This window comes from Petaurus breviceps, unplaced genomic scaffold, assembly GCF_028583685.1.
Source record: "Petaurus breviceps papuanus isolate PSGF00001 unplaced genomic scaffold, PetGlider_PUasm1.0 90383, whole genome shotgun sequence".
In the NCBI taxonomy this organism is placed as follows: Eukaryota; Metazoa; Chordata; class Mammalia; order Diprotodontia; family Petauridae; genus Petaurus; species Petaurus breviceps.
The window spans coordinates 1,145,179-1,161,240 of NW_027187234.1; the positions used below are offsets into that span (position 1 = coordinate 1,145,179).

General features: G+C 39.2%; 1 protein-coding gene across 1 annotated transcript in view; it reads right to left on the bottom strand.

Annotated features, from left to right (window-relative positions):
- KCNT1 (potassium sodium-activated channel subfamily T member 1) overlaps positions 1-16,062 on the bottom strand; it is a 227,642-nt gene that overhangs the window by 187,622 nt on the left and 23,958 nt on the right. The gene's annotated exons all lie outside the window — the stretch shown is intronic.

Genomic DNA, 16,062 nt, shown 5'->3' on the forward strand with positions numbered 1-16,062 from the left:
GAGAGAGAGAGAGAGAGAGAGAGAGAGAGAGAGAGAGATGCAAGATCTCCTGTAAGCCATGTTAGGCATGACAGAGAATTGGAACTATCCTTTTAGAGGTTGCTGCTCCAGGGGCAGGGAGACAGACATGTCTAAGCTGTTTTACAATCACAGCAGAGAATCCCTGGATACAGGAGGGCAATTTCACAGGCAACTTCAGCTCTGAAGCTGGTTCACCCTCCTTTTGTCTGAACTGGCTAACCTGGATCTCTTCTGAGTACGGAATCCTTAACATGGGCCCAGGCTGTTTCAGTTTTCCTTGGATTTTCTGATCTCCAGTCATTTTATTCAGGTTCATTTAGCATGGTTTAGAGCAGGGGTCAGCAAAATATAGCCTGAAGGTCAAATCTGGCCCAGGGCCTGTCAGGAGGCAAGCTAAGAATGGTTTTTACATTGCATTATAAAATGTAAAAATCTTTCTTAGTTCTTGGGCTGTACAAGAACAGACAGTGGGCTGCAGTTTGCTGATCTTTGATTTAGAAGAAAAAGGACTGGACTTGAAATCAGAGGACAAGGGTGTAAATCCCAACTCTACCACTTCTATCTTTGTGACCCTAGGCAAACCATTTCACTTACCCATGCTTTACTTTCCTCATCTGTAAAATAACCGATATGAATCTATATCCTAGTTCTTCCAGAGAAACTGTTCACCTTCTCTATTTACTGTCTGCTCCATTGGAGACCACTTTGGTCCAGTGACAGAGGCAATAGGCAGTCCCTTCCAATGCATCTAGGTAGGATATGGTGAGAGAGGAATGGCCCATCATGTCAAAAATTTGATCCTGTATAATTACAGGATTGGTAAATCTTTTTTTTTTTTTTAAAGCAATTGGGGTTAAGTAACTTGCTCAAGGTTACATGGCCATTTATTTCTGGGTGTGGTGCTAAGTATCTGAGCCTGGATTTGATCCCCAGGTCATCCTGACACTGGAGCCGGTGCTCTTACTCACTGAGAGGACTGGTAAATCTTAGCTAGGGAGGAGGGATTGGTTTTTCATTGAAGTCATCAGTCAAAACCTGTATCAAACTGCTTTCCTGGGCACTAATCCTTAAATCTAATTTGCACCTCTCTCTCCCTCTTCCAGGGTTTTGCCCCTGCATGTTCCTCTCTGTCACTACTATTTCCATGCTCCAGGACTTCCCAAGGTCCCCCAAAGCTCTGGGAACAAGTATAAAATACACCACAGGGCACTATGCTTGACGGGTGGCAGAAATAGGCAAGAGAAGCATGAAGTTGGGACTTTCCATTTGATTTCTTCTCTGGTTCCCCACCCAGTGAATATTATCATCCCTAGGTCTGGTCAATAGACAAAACAAACACAGAATTCAATTTTCAATTTAACAAATATTTGTTTCACACCTACCCTGTGCTCAGTGCTTGAAAGTGACCTTCATCTATAGCTAGAAATGCTATTCAACAATGCTTATACAGTCAAGCAATTAAAGCTTCTAACACTTTTTATCCTTTGAAAGAACTGGGATTCTTGATTCCCTGCTCTTCAAAGTACTAACTCTATATAATTTTAAAGCAGACTGACAAACTTCAAGGTCTCTGCTTTGGTCCATCTCCATTTGAGATTGAAAATTAAAAAAAAAAACTTCATGCTTATCAAACACTACCTCATTCACCATGCCTGGAAGTAGTGTTTAGTCCTTGACAGAGATAAGGCTATATGTTTGAGTCGACTATAAGGATTTTGCCAATATGATCTGCTGAAGAGAAGCATGTACTCCATTTCACAGAGGGTGAAACTGGGGCCCAGAGAAGTACAGTAATGTGTTATAGCTGAAAAATCCCACACTAGGTTAGGAGACATCCTGACTCTACCATGAAATAGTTGTTTGAGCTGGGTGACTGGAGGGATGATACTGTCATTGATGGAAATAGGGAAGTTAAGAAGAGGGCTGGATTTGTGGGGAATGAATATGAAGCAGGTAGGTGATATAATGGATAGAGTACTGGACTTGGAGTTAGGAAGACTTGAGTTTAAATCCCACCTCTAATGTGCTATTTGCCTCAATTTCCCTATCTGCAAAACAGGGATACCAATAGTACCTACCTCCCAGTGTTGTTTTGAGGATAATATATGATAATATTTGTAAAATGCTCTGCAAACCTTAACCTTTCATTCAATTTTCATTCAATTATCAAACCTAAGATACCAGAAGCCTAGCATGATATTGCTAAACAGTGGCAAGTTCATTAGTTTCCACATCCCCATCATGTTTCTTTGCCCTCATCATAGCTTAGTGCATAGAATTCCCAATTTTGGATGCCTCTTACTCTTGTCCTGGCCTGTTTCCCTTGCCTCTTTTTGTATTGTTAACATTTCAATATGAGTGGTTCCCTATGGAAATTAGTGGCAGCTCAGACCTCTCTTCAGATCACTGTGCAGCCCAGTCTCTCTCCTCCCTCTGTGGTCTCCATGTTCCCTCTTACATCCAGAAGGTATAAATACCAGCTATTATTATTTTGGACATGTTGAATTTGAGAAGTCTATGGAATAGTCTGGTAAAGCTATCCAGCAGGAGTTGGATACATGGGACTGAAGCTTAGGAGTGAGAATAAGACTGGATACATAGATCTGGGAGTCATCTGCCTAGTGAAAATAACTAAGTTGGATGGGAGTTCATGGGACTATATCATCCAGAGAGGATTTAGATCCAGAAGAGAACTCAGGACAGAGTTTTGGGGGATATCCAAGGTTATGAGGGCAAGGTATGGATGAGATCCAACAAAGAAGATTATGAAAGCACAGTCAGACAGGTAGGAGGAAAGCCAAGAGAAAGTAGTGTCATGAAAATCCACGAGGAGAGACTGTGTCAACAGTGTAAATGTTTCAGAGAGGGAAAGAAGAACTGAGAAAAGGCCTTTATAGTTAGCAATTAAGATACATGGTAACCTTGGCATTGGAACCCAGGTGCTTTGATCAAATCCCAAACTGTTGAATCAAATTGCCTTTTAAAAAGGGGGGTGGCTTGGCATAATGGCAGAAATGCCATACCTGGGGTCAGGAAACCCAGTTTTAAATCCAAATTCTTACATTTCCCAGCTGTGTCACCTTGGGTAAATATTTAACCTCATGGAGCCTCAGTTTCTACATCTATAAAATGGTAATAATACTTGCCCTACTCACCTCACAGAGTCGTTATAAGGAAAGTACTTTGTAAAGTTTTAAAGTGTTATATAGAAAGGTGTTTTATAATATGTCATGTGAGATTGTGTGCAAGTATATGTGTTAGTGAATTTCTGTAACTTAACCCATGTTCCTGTGAGAATATATGTCTGAACCTGTATTGATTTGAAGCTCTGTATATGTCACCCATGTATGATCATGCAGGTTGATGTGATGATTATGTAATATTGTTGAAGCTTACTAGCTGCAGGATCTTTGGGAAATCACTTAAAAATTTTTTTGCCTCAGTTTCTCCGGCTGTAAAATTGAGATAATATAACACTTACCTCAAAAGGTTGTTGGAAGAATCAAATAAGATGATAATGAAATGCTTAGTACAGTGCCTGGCACATAGTAAACAGATAATAAATGCTTTTTCCCTTCCCTCTTTCCCTTTGTGGGTGTGGAGATATTGATGTGAGAATGTCAGTGAACAATTTTTCTTCTCTGTGTTTTTTGAATCCCACTGGTCTTTTCACGGTTAATAAATTGGCCCCAGTCTTAAAAAACACCCCCTAGTGACTGTGTTCTAGGATCTGCTTTTAAGCATAATTCTCAAAGGACAAAAAACATAGGCAGACAGACACTAGGCTCTCTTGCCTCCCCCGTCTCTGCCGCAAAGCCTGGGAAGAAATGACTGATTTGTACCTGGGGATTAGAATGACAGTCCATGCTGGGCTCCTTGGCCAGAAATATGCAAATAGCCTCCTTATGTCAGGCCTGAGGCAGCTTGCAGAGTAGAAATGCCAAGACTCCACCTCCCTGTCCCTCACCGACTGTGATCTCAAGTGTCAGGAAACAAAAGATAATCAGTCCTTGGATCTAAATCCCACAGTTCAGAGCCAAGTTGTTAGTCATTTAGTGAGTTATTTACTGAACAGCCTAGGTAACTGACTGACTGATTAGTGAATGTAATGCACCTGTGCCTATAGGTAGTGGACTCTGGGCAACATACTTGAATATTAAACAAGAGACTTAGGTATCCCTTTTGGCTCTGCTATTCATTTCCTCAGCATGTGATCTTGGGTAAATCACTTACCTACCTTCTCTGGGCCTTAATTTTTTTTCCACTTCCAAAATGAAGTATCAAGATATTAGGAGATGCCCTGTTTTCCAGGGCTAAGGTTCAGCAAACAAGCTGTGCCCTGAGCTTGGCATAACAACAATCCTTTGTCCTTACTCTCTGGATGATCTTGCCTTCTGGCAAAAACATCTAATTCCTGTATTGCTTTAACCAGTACTAGACGTTCTCTGAGCTTGGACGAGCACTGGACAAGCCCCACTATGAATCAAACTTGTCTCATTGTTGCTGTTACTCCTTATTGTCAGGGATATAGATCACTGTGTAGCCATTGGTATAAATATTGAGATCTCCCCACACTACTTCAGGTCCCCTCATTAGGGGTGGGGCCCTAGCTCATGTGCCTATTCTCCCTCCTTGCTTGTAAGGTATTTCCTTCACTTGGAAAATAAATTTCTGTCTGAGTCCTGATCCTCCTGTCTCTGGCTTGCTCTGCTAGGTTCCCGCCACCCACAGGTTAGAGTCTGGTTTGGTCTGATTGACATTAATTGGTGTCAGAAGTGGTATTGGACATGGAACTGGGTAATTGGACTCTCTGGTACCAGTGGGAACAGATTAGGTGACACTAGAGATTTACTTCTTCAGAGTCTGACCCCTGTCGTCTGGTGAGTCAAGCCCTTACCTCTCCCTGCTCCAATGCCAGAGTTCTCACCTTGTTTGAGCTCTGTATTGTTTGTGAGGAAAATTTCTGGGCCCTTCCAGTGACCTGGTCACTGATCACTTTGGTAAGGATATCCTCTCTTAAACTGCAGACCTCAGTTAATTGGTCTCTCTGAACACCTCTGTTGTTTTTTTAAAACTGCATGCCTCAATAAAGTCGAACTGCACACCTCAGTAACTGTTTCCCTCTGTTAAAAGCTGGTAAAGTTAGGACTGTAACTTCATGCTTTGTTAAAACTATCTGTGTCTGTTTGTTTCTGTCTTGTCATTTTGTCTGTGTTTGTGTCTTTGTAAAATGTCTGTTTGTATCATGTTTGTGTTGTGAGTTGGATTCTGTTACCTTGAAAGATTTAAAATTCAGCAAGCCAAAAAAACTTGTAAAGGCTGTAGCCAAAGAGTTTAGAACACTAGAAAAGATTAATGAACTTTGATACTTGATGCAATTGTCCCAGTAAGCAAGACCAACTCCCCCTTTAGACTTTCTGCAGGAGATTAGGTTATAAGGAAAAAAAAACCCTGTAGGACACTTTTCCCCATCATTTCAGCTTTGGTTATGTTGGCATTACAGAAATGAAGTCAGATAATCAAAGTTGTAGAACTGCTAAAAAAAACCATCTTGGTAGATTAAGGCATTTGGCAATTTATCATTTTAAGATTTCAGGAGAGAACTGGATTTTGGGTAATTTCAGGAACTCATTCCTTTCTGAAATGTTTCAGTTTTGGGGTGCCACTCTGTAGAATTTGTTTTAAGGAAAAATAAGAATTAAATTTTATAAAACCAGATGACATTTTCCCCTGAAGACTGAGAACTTCATTGTTCTGGGGCAATGAAAGAAGGTAGCTAGTTTGAAAGTAATCCTAGGATGAAGAAAGGGAAAAAATTAGGTAAACAGTTTGCAATTTATAGCAACCTCTTGTTAAACCTTCCTTGAACAATTGTTTAAACCAGAGATCCCCTGTGACTCCCCCATGTCAGAGACTGTTTCCCTCTTATTCTGTTAACACTTCTTATCTCAGATCAGATTTCCAAATAAAGATGTTGGAAAAAATGTCGGAAAAATACAAGGAAACTTGAATTATGTTTTGGTTACAGAAATTTATCAGCTATATAATTTTAAGCAAGTTATCTTATCTCTGTCCCAGTTTCCTGATCTGTAAAGAGAAAAATAATAATGGTACCCACCTCCTGGGGTTGTTGTGAGGATCAAAATAATATAATGATTGCAAAGTGCTTAACATAGTGACTGGCATATGCTAAACACTATGTTATTATTATTATTTCTTTAACTGAATGTAATTTTTCCATACTAGATAACTTTAAAATGCCCAAAGTATTAAGAATATTGATTTTTATAAATGATAATTTGGAAATGCAATTGATGTAATCTTTAGTTTTGTTTTATGTTTTAAATATGTGATATTGCTTATGTTATTGTATTTCTAAATTCATTTATATTGTGAAATTTAAGAGAGCATCATAACAGAAATGCTGTTAGACAAAACAACTTTTTAATCTGGATGCTGTTACATGTGAATTGGTTTTTTAAAAAGATATAATAAAATAGATATTTGAAAATTGCTAAATATTCAATGAGGCATATTTTGTCATAAAACAGATGATAATAATAATAATAATAAGTTTACCATAATAGAAAATTTTCATTTGAAAATTTTGACTATTATAAAAGTACATATGATGATTTAAAGATGTAGCTTCAACGTGTTAATAATAAGTCAACTATCAGGTATTTGCTATATGTCTGAAGCCCCAGAATATGGGTGGTTTTAATTTATAAGTAAAGGATAAATGAAATGTTAACTGCTACAGAAACATCAGGAAAGATATTCAAGCTCTAAGTTGTGGTTACTGAAATTTTGCTATTTAAGGTAAAAATTCCTGGGACTGCAATTTACTATTGTTTGAATTTTGATTACAGGGATGATTGTCTGAATTGTCATGAAGCCAATAGTAGAAAATGGCATGTGCTGCAGTCTGGGAACTGCTAAAGGTGGAAGTCTGTGCCTGGGAAAAATTTTGGGGATGACCTAGGCTTGGCCTAAGGTAGGATACACTTCACTCTATTTCCTCATTGTGCTAATTCTTTTCTGAAAAAGGAAATTTCCCCACCTGCTCCTGAGCCTTGCTTTTAACGTTCTGTGACTACATGATTGGCTGTCAGATATGACTCATACTTGGAATCAAACAGAGGTAATGGAGTTTTCCCTTCTGTTATGATATATGACACTGTCATAATATGTTCCTTTTCCTATTTATAGTAAATTTCTATAATCAAGAAGTTTTATAAGTATAATACTAAATTTATTAAATAATAGATCAATACTGGAACAGTTCTGAGTTATTATAATAGGATATTATAGTATGAATATTTAAATATGTATTTGTGGTCAAATTATAATGTAGGGATGAAATCTTCCTAAGGGGGAAATGACTAGACAAGGTAATAAAACAAAGATGTGAAAAGTTTCACCTTACTATTTTGTTTGAAACTTGTCCTGTGTGACTGTGAAACTGGACCATCTTTATACGACCCATTTTATGCTGCCCAGAAACTTGGATCCAAAGACCGAAGCAAGGAGTTTTCTCTAAGGGCCCCTGCCAGGTTCTTCTGACTCCTACAATTATCAAACTTGTGGGTGTATATTCCTGGATCATCTGAAGAAAGCCCCTGTTCCTGAGTGGAGGGCAGAACCCTCCAGAGATTTCAAGATTTGTTTAGTATGGACCCAGAAACAGCCAACATCCAGATGAGATAGCTGTCCCAAGATTCTGGATGAAGGCTGAGTATACTACCCTAGTTTTTTCCCCTTTTCTCTTTTGTTATGTGCCCACCCACCAAGGTCCTGATTTATGTGTGTGTTGGCATTTTCTCCCTCTACATTCTTGCCCAACCTCTCTTTTCTGCTTGCTAGCAAACAATGGTTAGCAATGATACCTGGGGCATATTTAACTGACCTCCTGGGATAAAAATGCTTGTCCTGGCTTATCTGGCCTCTTGTGGCATCTTGGCTTATACCTGTCCTTCTTTTATTGCCCAGAAGGGTAGGGGTTCTTTCAGACAAGATATTAGGATACACCCTGTTTTCCAGGGCTAAGACCCAGTAAGTAAGCTGTGCCCTGAACTTGGCATAACAACAATCCATTGTGCTCACCCTCTGGATGATCTCACCCTCTGGTAAAAATACATAATTATTGTATTGCTTTGACCAGTACCAGGTATTATCTGAGTTTGGATAAGCCTGGACAAGCTCAGACAAGTACCCATGCTACAGCCATGAAACCCTGCTGTGATTCAAATTTGTGTCATTGTTGCTGTTATTTCTTATTGTCAGGGCTACAGCTCACTGTGTAGCCATTTGTATAAATATTGAGATCTCCTCACACTGCTTCAGGTCCCCTCATTAGGGGTGGGACCCTGGCACGTGTGTGTAACCTCTCCTTGTTTGCAAGCCATTTCCTTCACTCTGAAAGTAAACTTCTGTTTGATTCCTGATTCTCTGGCCTGCTCTGCTCAGTTCTAGCCATCCACAGGTTAAAGGCCAGTTTGGTCCAGTTGACAGAAGGTACTAAAGTAAAGTACTTTTCAGGTCTAATATTACTTATTCTTTTCCCTCAGCCTCAGGAAGTGTTCAAATTTGACTAATCCCTTTCTTCCATCCATTATATCCAATTAGTTATTAAGTCTCTCTCCCACAATATCTTTTGATACTATAACCTCCTCTCCCTTTCTACACATAGCTAACACCCTAGCATCACATTACCTTTTGCTTGGATATTGCAATAGCCTCTTGCCTGGTGTCCCTACCCCCAGTCTCTTTCCCTTCAATTAATCAGTATTTAAGCCAGCATATTCATCATTCCAAATAATATACATGTAGCAGAATATAGTTAATCTCCTCCTTTGTTAACTGGATTCTTAGAGCATCTTTCAGGTATAAAAGGGAATATGGAGACCACAGAGGGGGAAGAGAGACTCTGGGTTGCAGAGTGATCTGAAGAGAGCCCTGGGCTGCCACATAACTTCTACAGGGAACCACCTATATTGAAATGTTAGCATCAGGTAGGACCCCTCCCACATACACACACATGAAAAGGCAAGGGAGACAGAGCCTGCACAAAAGTGAGAGGTGCCCACAATTAGGAACCATATGCATTAAGGAATGATGGGGGCAAAGAAACATGATGGGAATGTGGAAACTCATAGACCTCCCCACTATTGGCAATAGAGTTCAATGGAGTAGTGCAATAGGCCAGGCCTACCTCAGGCTAGGCTCCTGGTAGCTTGGGTTTGATATTGGAATCAAAGAAACTTCCTTCCATAGGTCATTCATTAGTTAACAAAGGGAAGTTAACTGATACAGAAGCAAGGGTGTGGCACTTTCTTTGGGTGGACTTGTATCCCTACCAACAAGTATGGTGCCTCTTGACATTAAGTCTAATGGGCCCCAAGTCCGTGTCAGTTGACCTCTTTATGACCTTAGGTGATCATGAAGCCCTAAAAACAGCCTTAGTCTTTCTAGTCAATCAAAACTCAGAAACATTTTAAAAAAATATTCTTAAAGGAAAGACTAGTCTAAACTTCATGGAAAAAATAGCCTATTTTCCATTATGGTATGGGGATTTTAGAAAATCACATTCACTGAGGAGCATCTCTTAGAGCTGGAAAGGACCTTAAAAATCACCTTTTGTTGTTATTGTTCAGTTGTTTCAGTCATGTCTGATTCTTTGTGACCTCATTTGGGTCATGAAAGATACTGGAATGTGTTTCCCTTTCCTTCTCTGGCTCATTTTACAGATGAGGAAACTGAGGCAAACAAGGTTATATGACTTACCCAAGATCACATAGCTAGTAAGTGTCTGAAGCTGAATTTGAACTCATGTCTTCCTAAGTCCAGTCCTGGCACTCTATCCCCTGCACTACTTACCTGACCTCAAAATTCATTCTAAAGATGAGGAAACTAAGGTCCATAGAGGAGGTATTTACTTTTTAAAAGTTCAATTCAATGGAATCCAATGAGAATTTATTAAGCACTTATGGGGCACACAGATAAGAAAATACAAAATAAATAGAAAGTAGACATCCTCCATATTCAATCAGTATCTGTGCTCCACAACATCTCAGTGCATATCACTCTTCTACTCACCCAGTCACCACCTTCAGATCCTGACCATCTTTCACCTTGCTTATTATAATAGCCACTTAATTAATCTCATTGCCTCTAGTTTCTCACCTTTCCAATCCATCTTCCACAAACTGACAAACTGATAATCTGTAAAAACACATATATGACCATGTTACTCTTGCCCAATAAACTCCCTAGGATCAAATACAATTTTTTTCTTTGACATTGATAATCAAACTTATCTCTTCACTAGCACTACCAATCATTTAGTTTAGGTAGGGTGAGGTGGTAAGGGGGATCCTTGAATTCCTTCCCCATGGGGAGTGTGAGAAAGTTTTCTCAAATAGCTAAAAAGCCAACATTTTCCTAATGCTTTAAAGTTTGTGAAATGCTTTACATAACTTATCTAATTCAATCTGAACAACAACCTGTTAGGTAGGTGCTATCATCATGCCTATTTTACTTTTGAGAAACTAAGGCCCAGAGAAGTTACACTTTCTCACGATCACACAATTAATAAGTATGGAGTGGGAAGTTGGGATCCAGGTATTTCCCACTTTTTGTCCAATATTCTATCTACTATACCATGCTTAGGTCTGAGTCCTTTTTATGTTTTTGTTTTATTGATAATAACAAAATGTACTGTTAACCTGAGTGCATGTGAACTGAGGACTCTTTGGGGAAAAGCAAAATGAATCAAATGTGCTCAGGTTCTCAGGACTCCCTGAGATGGGAAACAGGTTGGAGAGATTTTGTAAATGATTTCCTGTTTTCTTGGATAATGCCTTTGGAGGTCTGTGAATTTGATGTCTTGGAAGAGGCCCTTGTCATCCTGCCATATATCTTTTATTATGGCTATACTTAGGAGATTCTGTAGTGGGCTCTGTGCTATTGAACATTTTTGTCAGTGATTTTGATAAAGGCATAGAGGAAATGCTCATCAAATTTGCAGATGACTTTTGTATAGAACTTCTTACTCAGTAATTAATAGAGTGGCAAGGAGGCGGAGTCAAGATGGTGGAGTAGAAACAGGGCTTCTGCTGGGCTGTGGCTCCTACCACTTCCAATTCATGTAAAAGGTGACTCTGAACAAACTTTGGAGCTACATAACCCACAAAATGACACAGAGAAGCTAACCTCCCGCTGAGGATAGCCTGGCAGGTGGCAGGGAGCAGCCAGCACAGCGCTCTGGTTGCTGACCCCAGCCCTGCCCCAGGGTAGGCCTGACCAGCTGATGGCTGGAGGGACTTCAGATCACCAGCAGCTGTGGTGGTTTCCAGAATTATCAACCCGTAGGTGCTAAGGACAAAGTGAGAGGTCAGTTCAGTGTGGGCTTTGGGATCCAGTAGTTGGGAGTGCTGCTCAATAGACCCTCTAGGGTTTCATGGCTATCCAAATCCATTTCATGGCAATCTTCCTACCAGAGTGGTGTAGATAGCACTGTCTCCCCAACCTGCTAGTCACTTGACCTTGGTACCCACAGTCACAAGGTTTCCTTGAATCAACATGTACTTTTCATTACCCCATTATAAATTCAGTTCTGCCTCTCCTCAGTCCCTATCCTTCTCTGCTATCTATTTCCACTACCCCTCTGGACTCCTCCTCTATTGAGCAACATTGTAGAAATTGTTGTATTTAGAGTGAGAGGAATTGAGTTTCAAATATTGACTCTGCCATTTACCATTGTATGGGTCCTTGGTGAATCACTTTACCTCTCTTTTCCTCAATTTTCTTATCTACAAAATTAGGAGGTTAGCCTTTAATGTCTCTTTCAGCTCCAAATTCTGTGATCTTAGATATCTTTCTCTAACATTCCTTTCTATTTTCTGGTGTTTATTGAAACAGTCTTCTCCTAAAGGCAACACATCCCTTGACATCCCATCTAAGGCTGGCAGTCCCTTCTCTTACTCTCTGGAACACACAAAGCTAGGAAAATGAGTTGGCAAACTCTATTCTCCAATTCTACTTTTTAGACCCTCTCTCATCCACCACAACCTAGCAACAAGTTTTAAAGTTCTATCCATTTTGTCTAGGTCCCTGTTGTCATTTATGGGACTCTGGATGATTCTTTCTACTTTCCCAATACATTCAGTATGTGTCTCAATCTTTTTTCCAATCCCAACCTTGTTCCTTTTGAACATCCTGGCCTCCCAACTCCTCAACCACCTCAACTACTATTGACCTCAACCACACAAGAGTGTTCATCCTTTTAACAGATTCCCTTTCCCCCAACTGAATTCTTCTTTACAATATGCCAGCCAGCTCCATCCCATGTGCTTTCCCTTTTCTATCTTTTCTTTATGTGCTGTCTTCCTCCATTGGAATGTAATCTTGAGGGCAAGGGGCATCTTATTCACATGTGTTTGTATTCCCAGCACTTAGCACAGTGCCTGGAACATTGTAAACACTTAATAAATGTTCACTCTGTTTGTGTATGTATGCATACATATGTATGTACATATTTCTTGGTCCTCTCTCTCTATCTCTGTTCCTATCGCACTGTCACTGCCTCTATATCTCCATCTGTCTGTGTATCTCTCCCCTCATAAAAGACCATCTTCACTCTGCTTTGAGATCTCCATTAATAGGCAACCTACCACTTTCCCCAGGAGAAGGAAGGGAGACTGCTTGACATAAATGTTCAGAATGACTCCCTGAAACTAAAGTAATTCTGTTGATTCCTGTATTCATCTCCATCTAGTTTACTCATGACTGATGCATTTTGAAAGGTGCCTAGGATCTGCTTACCCTAAGTTAGTGCATTGTTAAAAGGCTCCTACTGTAGCTTTTGCCCTCCTTACTATAAAATAACAATGCCCTGACCTCTATTCCCACTTGAATCTCACCTTAGTTCTGGATAGGACTGGTTTTCTTGAAACTGCCAACTTACCATGAACATTGCTTTGCTTCTTAAGAAGTAGAAATGATAGCAGAGAAATTGAGTGGTTGGCAGAACTGATTAGTACTAGTACATCTGTGTATACTTTTTTGTATGCCATATTTGATTTTCTCATTTGCTCAGTGTATCCTATAGTTAGATTTAAAGAACCTGGGGCTGTGTTTCTGTTCTTTGAAATCTAAAGTATAATAACTCACCAAAGAGATCCACCCACTTCATTTTTGGTTTGCTCTGATTGTTAGAAAGCTTTTTATTCCACTGAGTTGAAATATTTGACCTTCACACCCCACCCCCTGCCTCTAATGCTTCTAATGTGAGTCTGAACAGAACAAGTTAAATGTCTTTTGCACATAACCATTCTCTGTTCATAGTGAGCTAGTCTCCCCAGAGAGCTCCTGTCTGACCTCCTAAGGAATGAGAGAGCCCTGTCCTACAGTCACTTTAACATTCCTCAGTCTTATTTGCCTTAGTGTTTCTAGGCTTACATAGGGGGTTCTCATCTTAAAATTCCCCTCTTTTTCTTTGTCAATTGAACAGGAGGAAGTGTGTGCTTGTGATGGTGGTGGGGGTGGGGAAGAGGTGAAGGGAGGTATATTCAATGTGAGTGAAAGTCCACAAGACCAAGTTGGTTCAAAGAAACTGTCTTGAGAGGGTTCTTATGCCAAGCATAAAATCCATTTCTCTCCTTAGTGGAGCCTCTGTCTGACCTATTTCTACAAATCTTGAACTTGTCTCTGAGTATGCAGAACTCAAGGGTTATTTCTGAGATTGGGCCAGATTCCTACAGTGAAGAGTGTTGGAGAAAGATCTCATGACCATCCTCCTAAGGAGTTTAACCTCAAGACCATCATTTATAAACAAAGAGGCTTTGGCAGAAAATCAACAGTTTAGAGACGCATTAACTCCTTTCAAGTCCACAGTTCATAGAGGGAAGTGTAAAGGGTCTGAGCCATTACAAATACATAATGTCTAACCTCAGATGAGCTCTCTCTGCTGCATAGAAATCCGTTAATTCATTTCTTGATTCTTCAGCAAACTCCCCATAGAAGCTATTCCTAACCCTTTTTTTTAAGGTTCTCCTCAAAACACAAACCTCTCAATCCACTTCAGTCTGTGTGGACAACTTCACCTACTACTTTACTAAGACAAGATGACTCCCCTAGGTGAACTTCTCTATCAACCTTTTCAATATTACCTTTTGTAAATGTCCTCAGATATATCCCAGTATCACACTTCATATAAACCCTCAAATATTTCCCTTTCCCCTTTCCCTCCTGTTTTTAGAGAAAGTAATCCTCTTCTTTTCCAAAACTAGTTTCTCATCTTGCCCTTGATCCTATCCATTCCCTTCTGCTTTCTCCAAGACCTCATTCTGTCCATCAATATTTCCCCTAATTCTTTCCCTTCTTCCAACAAACATGCTTATATCCCACCTGTCCTGAAAATAATCCTTCCCTTTTGATTCTACTACTCCTTCCAATCAAAGTTTTGTCTCTCTCTTATATATGCCAAACTCTTCATTGTCTCTATTTTTAATTACCAATTTTCCAACTCCCTTAAGTCTGATATCTATAATTCAACTGAAGGTGGTCCCTCAAAGATCAACAATTTTAAAGAATTATCTATAGTATAGCTAAGGCATATCTCTTTTGTTGATTACATAACTATATGGGTGAAAATAACCAAAATCCAAAGATTACTTTTAGATTGCAAGAATCTCTCTAATAGGTTGAACAAAACAAGACTTATTATTCCTTTAAGGAAGCAAAATCACAAGGAAAGGAGTAGAGAACAGAAAAAATAGGGAAATAACGAGGCATTAAAATTGGTTAGATAAATATATCTATAAAGTTGTTCACATAATTAATTGATTTTCAGAGCAGATCACTGAGGCTTAACAAGGTCAATGGTAACAAACCTCTCTTCAAAGTAAGATATTGATAGAAAACAGATAATTGAAGTTACATATCTAGGCAAACACAGGTGGCTGATTGTTCTACTTAGAGACAATGTCTCTCCAGAGCCCTTTGGGTTAGAAAAGCTAAGCTATTCATAACCCTTTGCACCAATGTTCTTCTAAAAACTGCAATATGGTAGTCCTAGAATTTAATAGGCATAGAATCCTGGTCCTATACTAATAATCTCTTAATTTCAAACCAAATAGCCTTTCTTCAGTCCTTATGTTTGGCTTCTTTGCAGCTTTTGACTTTACTGATTACCCCTTCTTTCTTGATGTTATATTTCCTTTTAGTTTCTATGACACTCCTTCCTATTGTTTCTCTCTCAGTTTTGCTGACCATTATTTGCTTGTGTCCTTTAATGCTTTTTTTAATCTAAATGTTAATATTTCCAGTCTTTGTCCTTAGCCACCTTCTTATCTCCATATTCCCTTCAGTTAAGTTATCCAAGTTCATAGCTTCAACTATCACTCTCTATGAAGATGACTACATTCATTCATTCACTTATTCATTTATTCATAAGAGTTCCTTTTGTTTGCATAATGCCATGCTAGGTACTGAAAGAGGAGCAATATTTAGATATGGTATATTCCCATGTTCTTTGGAGTTTGTGATGGAGACACTGTGTTGTGTAGTAAGTATGAAGTGACAGTTAGGAACACATGAATTAAAATTTTTCCTGAGACAATTCATTAGCTGTTTGTCTATAAACAAGTTACTCCACCTCTCTCAGAATGTTTTCTTATCAGTAAAATGGGGATAATAATATCTACAATCGTATCTCACAAAGTCGTCTAGAGGCTCTAACAAGAAATTATATAGAAAATGCTTTGCAAATTTTAAAGCACTATATTAATGATAGCTCTTATTTTTATTGTTAGTACAATTTGTATAATTTATTGTTGCATAATCTGTCATTATCAGCAGGACCAGAATTGTCAAGTAGACTCCCAAACCTAGATCTCCATTCCTGACCTCTCTCCTAAGCTTGAGTCCTACACCTGTCATTTCCTGCTTTCAATCTCTACCTAGACTAAGTCCCACTATCACTTCAAATTCAACATTTAAACAGAATCCATCACCTTCCTGCACTCCGAACTGATCCTC